The 8,748-nt window shown below is 36.1% G+C and overlaps 1 long non-coding RNA gene across 2 annotated transcripts in view; it reads right to left on the bottom strand.

Moving 5' to 3' along the window:
* Positions 1-2,575: 2,575 nt before the first annotated feature.
* The window catches only part of LOC109614184 (uncharacterized), a 79,677-nt gene continuing 73,504 nt past the window's right edge, over positions 2,576-8,748 (bottom strand). The window contains exon 3 of one of the 2 annotated variants that reach the window (XR_009343954.1): positions 2,576-3,047. This is a non-coding gene — a long non-coding RNA (uncharacterized LOC109614184). The remainder of the gene's footprint in view (positions 3,048-8,748) is intronic. The other variant, XR_009343953.1, reaches the window with a different exon arrangement.

The following is an 8,748-nucleotide window of genomic DNA, read 5'->3' as shown; positions in this document are numbered from 1 at the left end:
GGGTTATACGATATTGTGGACCTATATAGTTAATTCTCTTTCAGTGGGTAAAGTACTCATTAAAACTCCTTGTGTAGAATTTCAGATGATTCCATAGAAAAATGTGGATAAAATCATCAAAATACCGAATATCGAGGGATACAGTTATATGGGGGCTATACGATATCTTGGACCGATATAGATAATTCTCTTCCAGGGGATAGGGTACTCGAAAGGAACTCCTTGTGTGGAATTTGAGAAATCATCAAAATACCGAAAATCGGAAGGTGCGGTTATATAGGGGCCATACGATATAGTGTATCGATATAGCCCATCTGCGAACTTGACCTGCCTGCAGAAAAAGACAGATCTGTGCAACATTTTAACTTCCGATCTTAATTCGTTTTGGCTCTAGCGTGATTTCAATAGACGGACGGACGTCCATACTATGTACGTATGGTGGAGGGCATAAAAATGCCTAACACGAACTGTTGGAATAATTCTAACATTTTTAAGAGAATTTTTCGCTGACGAAGTAGCGGACACTTGCTAGTCCTCTATATTTAAGCTTGTTGAAAGAATTATATTTCTGAACATTTATAACAAATGTTGTTTTTAAAATCTTTCACAATCCAGTTGTATAAAGATTTTAATGTAAAATATTACCACACTAAAAGACATGATGACAAAGATTAAAATTAATGCTTCCACCATTTGTATACAATGCATAAAGCGACAACGAACTGAAAAAGGGGAATCTTAGAGATAGCAAATTTCTCCTCACTTTGTTAAAATCTCAGAATGATAACTTGTTTCAATTGCAACCTAAGAGGAAATTATTTAAAAATGTTATCTCAAAAAGCGATGAATGTTAGGGAAAAAGAGAAGTGTGGATAAGAGAATTGTAAAGTAACGACAGTCCTGTGCAGCATTTCGTTTCATTCCTGGAATGTAATGCGGCAATCGTGTCACACACTTTCACGCTGAGGGCAAATCTGATTTCATCATTTGTTACATTAATAGATGGAGATTTGATGAAGCCACAGTTCGTAATGGTAGAAGCCAACTGATTTTTGTGTCACACTCATTTTTCATTTTCTATTTCCCCTTTTCGAGGGCACATCCATAGAATTTAGATTTATTTCAATGAGGAAAATGCTTATTTAAAATGTAGTATTTCGAGAAAAGGAGTAAATGGAAACAAGTAAAAAAGTTGTAAGTTCGGCTGGGTAGATCTTTGAATACCCTTCACTATTTTGAATAAATTTGACAATTCTCAAAAGAAAAAAAAAACAAAACAATAAAATCCGTTAAAAATACTGTTAAAATTTTAAAAATACCGAATGTAGCCATTATATTAGGGTCTATACGACTACGTGGACCTGCATAGGCAACTTTTGTCATAAGCCATTACAATATTCAAATGCGAATCTTGAATAAAAAATTCGGTGAATAATGTAGCCAAAATCATCAAAATATCGAATATAGGGAGGTACCATTATATGGGGGCTATACGGGGGCAACACACAATTTCCTGCCTTAGGCTTATTCATTTCGAACTTAAAATACCAAATTTGAAACGATTCCGGTGAATAACGTCGCTAAAATCATCAAAATATCGAATATCGGGGAATACCGTTATATGGGGGCTGTACGAAGACGTGGACCTACACAGACAATTTTCTGCCATAGGATGTAGTACCAATTACGAACTTCAAATACCAAATTTGAAACAATTCAGGTGAATAATGTCGCTAAAATCATCAAAGTACAGAATATCGAGAGGTTCCGTTATATGGTGGCTATACGAAGACGTGGACCTGAACAGACAATTTTTTATCTTAGGCTGTACCATATATTACGAACTTCAAATTTCAAATTTGAAACAATTCCGATAAATAATGCCGCTAAAATCATCAAAATACCGAATATAGGGAGGTAACGTTATATGGGGGCTATACGAAGTCGTGGACCTATATGGCCCATTTTCTGTCTTAGGCTGTAGTATCCATTACGAACTTTAAATACAAATTTTGAAACAATCCCGGTAAATAATGTCGCTAAAATCATCAAAATACCGAATATCGGGAGATACCGTTGTATGGTGGCTATACGAAGACGTGGGCCTGCACAGACAATATCCTGTCATAGGCTGTAGCATTCATTACGAACATCAAATACCAAACTTAATACAATTCCGGTGAATAATTTCGCTAAAATCATCAAATTTCTGCATATCGGGAGGTACCGTTATATGGGGGCTATACGAAGACGTGGACCTACATGGCCCGTTTTCCATATCAAAAGTCCTGCAGATATTATACACATTTGAGTAAAATTTTATCAACCTACTTCATTTCGTTCGGAAGCTAGAGCGATTTCCACAGACCGACAGATGGACAAACGGATAGGCGGACAGACGAACGGACATCGCTAAATCGACATCGCTTTGTTGGGTCTAAAATGTATATTTCGAGGTGTTACAAACGGAATGTCAAACGTAATATACCCTCCATACTAAGGTGGAACAAGGAGGATATTTAAGTGTATAACCAAAAAAAGAAAAAAACTTTAAATAAATAAATATAATTTCATATAATTTAAAAGACACTATCAATTTAAGTAAAGATACGAAATAGTTGGTGCAATATATTGTTAGAATTCGGAATTCTTTCCTAGAAGATTTGTAGGGAGTATCATTGGAGACATATTCCCACAAGCATATTCCAAATATAATTTGCAACTTTCCTATTGCTAGAAAACTGATTAAATTCATTACTTCATTCCTCTTCTTCACAAGCCATCTTGGATGCCTTTTGATGCCTTTTTTCAAAGATCTTTGAATGAAGCAAAAACTCCACGCCACATCGTTTTTTCATAGCAGAATCATTCCAGGTTGTGAAGTCATCCTGAGCATAAATCTTTTACAGGTAATTTAGTTTGAGGTGAATGCCATTTTGTGAAGTTCACGCCATCATTAGGCATTCGCTTCCATCCATTTGGGGAAAGGGCATAAATATACTTCGTCTGTTTTGCAAAAAGTTTTGACATGTCTAGAAAGTTAAAAACTATAAAAATTAAATGATGTAAATTATTTTAAGAAGGGAAATTACAAGTAAGTTATGTAAATGTTTAGAAAAATTGAAATTAAATTTAATGACTTTGAATATTATATTTTCGAATATAGAACAGTGTTGGCATGTTTATTCGGGATACCGTAGTATTTTGTTTTTGCAAAATCGCTTGGCTTAATCCCATTATTGTTGTTTTATAAAAATATTATAAACTCTTTCTTACTGGAGAAAAATGGAAAGATAACCAGTAAAGAAAGGTCAAAAGTCTGGCAGGGCCGACTATATGATACCCTACATCACTATGCGTATTTAGTAGAACTCATGTAACAAAAATGTTTATATTGTGTAGGTAGATCATACCAACCATGAACCAAATAACATTGATGTTTAGCGTATTATGATATGGAGTATATTTAAAAATATTTACTGAACAATATATACACCAGACCGAGTTTCACCAAATGCGGTTATATATGAACAAGTATATCCAATATGGGCTGATATTACATGTATGGTAAGTAATAACCGCACAATCGAATGAAGATGTGTATCGAAGCTATATAAAAACCTAAACCAATCCCTATAACATTTGCCAGAGGTATTTTCGAGTAGTATCTGATTCTTTGTGCAAATGTCATCGTTGTGAAGTTCATATTACGCATGTGAGTGACTTTACCACCAACTCGGAAGAAACAGATATATGGGAGCTATAGCTATATCTGAAACAATTTCCACCAAAATTTGAAGCACTTGATTCTAGACTGAATTCGGCCGGATGTACTAACATTCAGCTCATTTCGGCTAATTTTGGGCATTGGGGCTTTATCCAAATCTGGTATGATCTGCTAAAAATTTGATAGAGGTATTTCTGGGCTGTATTTGATATCTGGTACCAAATAGTATTCTGGTGGAGTGCATATTACGCATGTGAGTGACTTTACCACCAACTCGGATAAAACAGATATATGGGAGCTACATCAATATCTGAACCGATTTCCACCAAAATTTGAGGCACTTGTTTTTCGGAAGTACCAAAATTTTGGGTAAAATTTGACAGAGGTATTTCTGGTAATAAAGATCAGTGTTTTGGAGTGCATATTACGGGTGTGAAAGACTTAAAACCACAAATCGAATGAAACATATATATGGGAGTAATAGCTATATTTGAACCGATTTTGTTCTAGACTGAATTTGGTTGGATGTACCAAAACTCAGTTCATTTCGACTAATTTTGGCCATTTGTTGAACAAGTAACCCGAAATCGCTGAACCGATCTTGATAAAATTTGGCAGAGGTATGTCTGGGCCGTCTCTTGTATCAAATATCATCAAATCGGATAAAACATATATATGGGAGTTATAGCTATATCTGAACCGATTTAAACCGAAATTTGAAGTACTGGAGTCTGACTGATTTTGGTTGGATGTGCCACAATTCGGGTAATTGGGACTGATATTGGCCATTTGGTGCAAAATTAACCCGAAATAGGTTGACGGACGGACTGACATACATAAATCGACTCAGGTAGTGATTCTATGAAGATCCTCAAAAGTAACTATGGGTCTATCTGGTTTCCTTCTCCATGTTACAAACAAATGCACAAAGACATAATACCCTTACCACTATGTAGTGTGGGATATAAAATTATGGGAAGAACTAAGGGAGAACTTTGGCGGGGATCCACTTTACCTGGAATATAAGCAAGTTTTAAAGAAGCTGGGAAATCAGGCTCCAGTGAATGGGGTGAATGATGGACAAATGACAAATATCGTAAACAATCTGTTTCCTACACACTAAATACGATTTCATAGACGTTTCCATTGCTTTAACTGAAGAACTGCAAGCGTCAATTAAGATATTAAAAATAATAAGGTCTTTGGACTTTAAGGCGTTACAGCGGAAGACCTTAAGGAGCTACATACACTTTTCTTACGCCATGGAAAATATAACAACTTGTACTCATAGATAAAGGCAAAAGAGATTCATCAGGCTAACCGTCGTACAGGTCATTGGGTATGCTAAACACAGTTGGAAAACTCCCCCAGAGGCCCTTTATGATAAGAATAGAAGATGGAATACGCTAAAAACTTGGGTTAGTAGCTCAAAGAAGACAGATTTGTCATACATGTCATGGAAACGAATTTTGAAGTCCTTGAATAGCTTGTCAGGATGACAAGGGTGAAAGGGAATTTCAGCTAAAATTAGGAGTTGCACAGGCTTTAATCTTGGGTCCCGATCTATGCAATATTTTTTGATGAAATTCTTAAGCGTAGGATAGAGTGAAACGTGGCTGAGGTAAGCTCAGCTCTACCCAGGATCTTGATAAGGACCCACTGAACCTTATGAAATAAAAGGGGCAGATTTCTCCCTCTCTTGGGTGTGTAAATCAGATGTTTTATTGATTTAGATATTATTAATTAAAATCTACTCATGCTGACATACGATTAATATGGAATATAGGATGCCGAAAGTTTGCAGCAAAATTGTCCCTTGAAGATCGGAAGTCGAAGTTTAAGATATCTCGTAAACATGTATTTGAACGACTCGTGGACAATCGGAAACTATGATTGGTACTCAGGTGGTTAATGTGAAGTGTAATTAGCCAACGATTTGAAGGTGAAAGTGTACTCGTGGGTGACCGTCGGATGTTGATAAGTGAGGAAGAACAGGAACTACGATGTTTGTGTTCGGTAACGCAGACTTTCGAGGCGGTGACGATTTGAAGATTATCGGAAACTTGTGTACGATCTTCAAATGTTGATTGATGTGGGAGATCGAAGATTACGATGTTTGTGTGATTTGAAGGTAATTGGGAACATATGGTTGTTGACGGGTTGAATGTATTCAGCAATTACGATGTTGGTGCTCTTAGTGACGTCGGTGTTCGCGATGTTGGAAACCTCAGTGAATGGTCGTCGGATAATCGTGGTTTTCGATGTAGGTGGTTAATATGTTAATATTCCGGTCTTTGGAGGGAGCTGAGAGGATGGCAGTACACTGTAGTTCTAGTCGAGAGCTGCTGTCCAGGTCTTTTAAGATGGATCGGGATTCGTTAGGGCCTTTACAGAATACCCCACTGTGAATATACTCGTAAACAAAAATCTAGGTTTTCGCACATGGACCGGGGTTCGTTCGGATTCGGCAGCTCGATGAAGGTATGTTCTGCAGCCGATGTCTAGGCTTTGGCAGATGAATTGAAATCCGATCGAGTTCGTCTGCTCACTGTGGATATACTTGAGGGTCGTTATCTGAGCCTTTGCGCATGGATCTGGGTTGGTTCGGCAGTTCACTGTCGGCTATTTGGGTCGTTTACAATGGCTAGTAAACTATTGTAGCTAGCACTATAGTTTGCGACTGCCACTACCAATGTTTGAGCTATGGTACAACGCGCCGAAGCCCATGTGTAAATCAAACACTGGTCACTCAATGTAATCCAGGAAAAATATACACAAAATGCCCAAGAAAAGTAAAGATCAATACTAGAGCATGGCTAATATTACAAAGTTAGAGCTACCTATGCGAAAACCCTAGCTGGTGTTATTGATTCGACAACATATTCCAGGAGAAATTAATACGGACCTGAAAAGCTGTAACGTATCTCGGGATACGACTAGGCAATAAACTATCGTTTTTGTCGCAGTTTAACTATTCAGCTGAGAAGGCTACTTCCATCGCGGCGCAACTAGGCAAAGTTTTGACAAAAACTAGAGGGCTCTTCGCTATGGAGTTAGGTAAGGGCATCTTTACGGATGGAAATGGCGAATCGGACATACATAATGTTTTTGATGACTTTCCATTGGGACGCTGAGTTAAACTGTCTCCATCACTTTTCGCAGCTCCACAGTCTCTTAGCGGTAAGTCGCTAATATTAATATTAAATATTAATCTGTTTAACGTGTCTTGTTCTGTCGTTACGAATTTTTGGAAACTCCTGTTTGTGAATAAGAGCCAAAAAGTAGAGTAAATTTGTACTAGTTAGGATGCCCCAAAATGTTTTCGAAATGCATTTCTGTGTGCGTCCCTGAGTAAAATAACCAATTATCTTCTAATTCTTAGAAAAGAACTAGGACAATATAGCCATAACTTTGTCAATGCCATATCTTTTACAATAATTCAAATATGTGTATGTATACTTCCTTAATCAGCATATTTTCATTTTTCCTTTATCAATTGAAAACTATCTAATTAAGTTTCTTCTCATATCAAAAGAATAAATATTTATTTATATTTTCACTTTGTTTTTCTTCACTTTCCATATTGACATTCGACTTGAAAGTGTAGCTACATTATGAGTACATTTACCACAGACACAAGAATTTATTTCAAAGAAGTTAAATATTTACCGATTGTGGTTTGCGTTTAATTGTCAGTTTTAATTTTCATACACTTTGGGTTTCAATAAATAAATAATGAGCAAAATTTTAAATGTGACAAGTGATGTGGTTAAGTTTTGTTGACTTAGTAATTAGATTGATTGATGCATGTTATAGTTGTTCATGCGAAAATAATGAATAATTCTGGTAGATAGTTTGGGAGAAGTTGGAAATTCTAAGAAAACGTCGTATTCGGCATGATTTGGATTATAAGTTAAAGTGGGATGAGCATATCAGCACTTTCAGCATTACTAGTAGTAACAATAACACACAGTCTGCCGTATTAGAAGCTGGAAGGCTATTGTAAAAGAACTTAGGATTTGCTGGGTAGTGGTAGTGAGTTATGAATTAAATACAACACATACATTTTCTATAAATCAATATTAATTCACTTTCAAAATTAAATCTATCAACTCTGAACTGCAAATTAAAACTAACTAAACTAACAATAAACAATGAGAATTTAAATTCTTGCAATTAAAACTTAGCGAGTATTAAATCAATAAAGTTAAATTATTAAAAAGAGATTACCCTCAAACATTTCGAAGGAAAAAACTACCACTGAGAGGAAAAAAGAGAAAACCAGTAAAGAAAGTCCTAAAGTCGGGCGGGGCCGATTTTATGATACCCTACACTACTTTGCCAATTTAGTTGAGCTCCACTTAATAATTAAAAGTTTTTTTTTATGGGAGAATTCAATCATACAGGCTATGATTATAATCTACAGGCTATGATTATAATATTGTTGTTACAGAGTGTATATTACTGCTGCGGAGGACAAAAATAACAAATCGGATGAACAATATATATGGGAGCTATAGCTATATCTCAACCGATTTCGATCAAATTTGGCATACTTATTTTCAGGCCTAATTTGGTTGTATGTGCAAAATTCCATACTATTCGGGCTGATATTACACGTTTGGTGCACAATAAAAGGCAAATCGGAAGAAGATATATATGGGAGCTATATCTAAATTTTTACCGATTATCTCCAATTTCAATAGGATTCGTCCTTGGGCCAAACAAATATTGTTTGGAAAATTTCATCTCAAATCGGATAATAAATGCGACCTTCATTTTGTTCACAAGAATACATGGACAGACGGACGGACGGACAGACGGACTGACATGCATAAATCAACTCAGAAAGTGATTCTATGCAGATCATCAAAAGGAACTAAGGGTCTATCTCGTTTCCTTTTGCCTGTTACAAACAAATGCACAAAGACATAATACCCTGACCACCTTGTGGTGTAGGGTATAAAAACACAAAATGTTTTGTCATAGACTGTAGTGCACATTACGAACTTCAAATATGA

The sequence above is a fragment of the Musca domestica genome, unplaced genomic scaffold (genome assembly GCF_030504385.1).
Source record: "Musca domestica strain aabys unplaced genomic scaffold, Musca_domestica.polishedcontigs.V.1.1 7, whole genome shotgun sequence".
Classification (NCBI taxonomy): Eukaryota; Metazoa; Arthropoda; class Insecta; order Diptera; family Muscidae; genus Musca; species Musca domestica.
The sequence above is the reverse complement of the archived record's forward strand: the minus strand, read 5'-3'. Positions and strand labels throughout refer to the sequence as shown.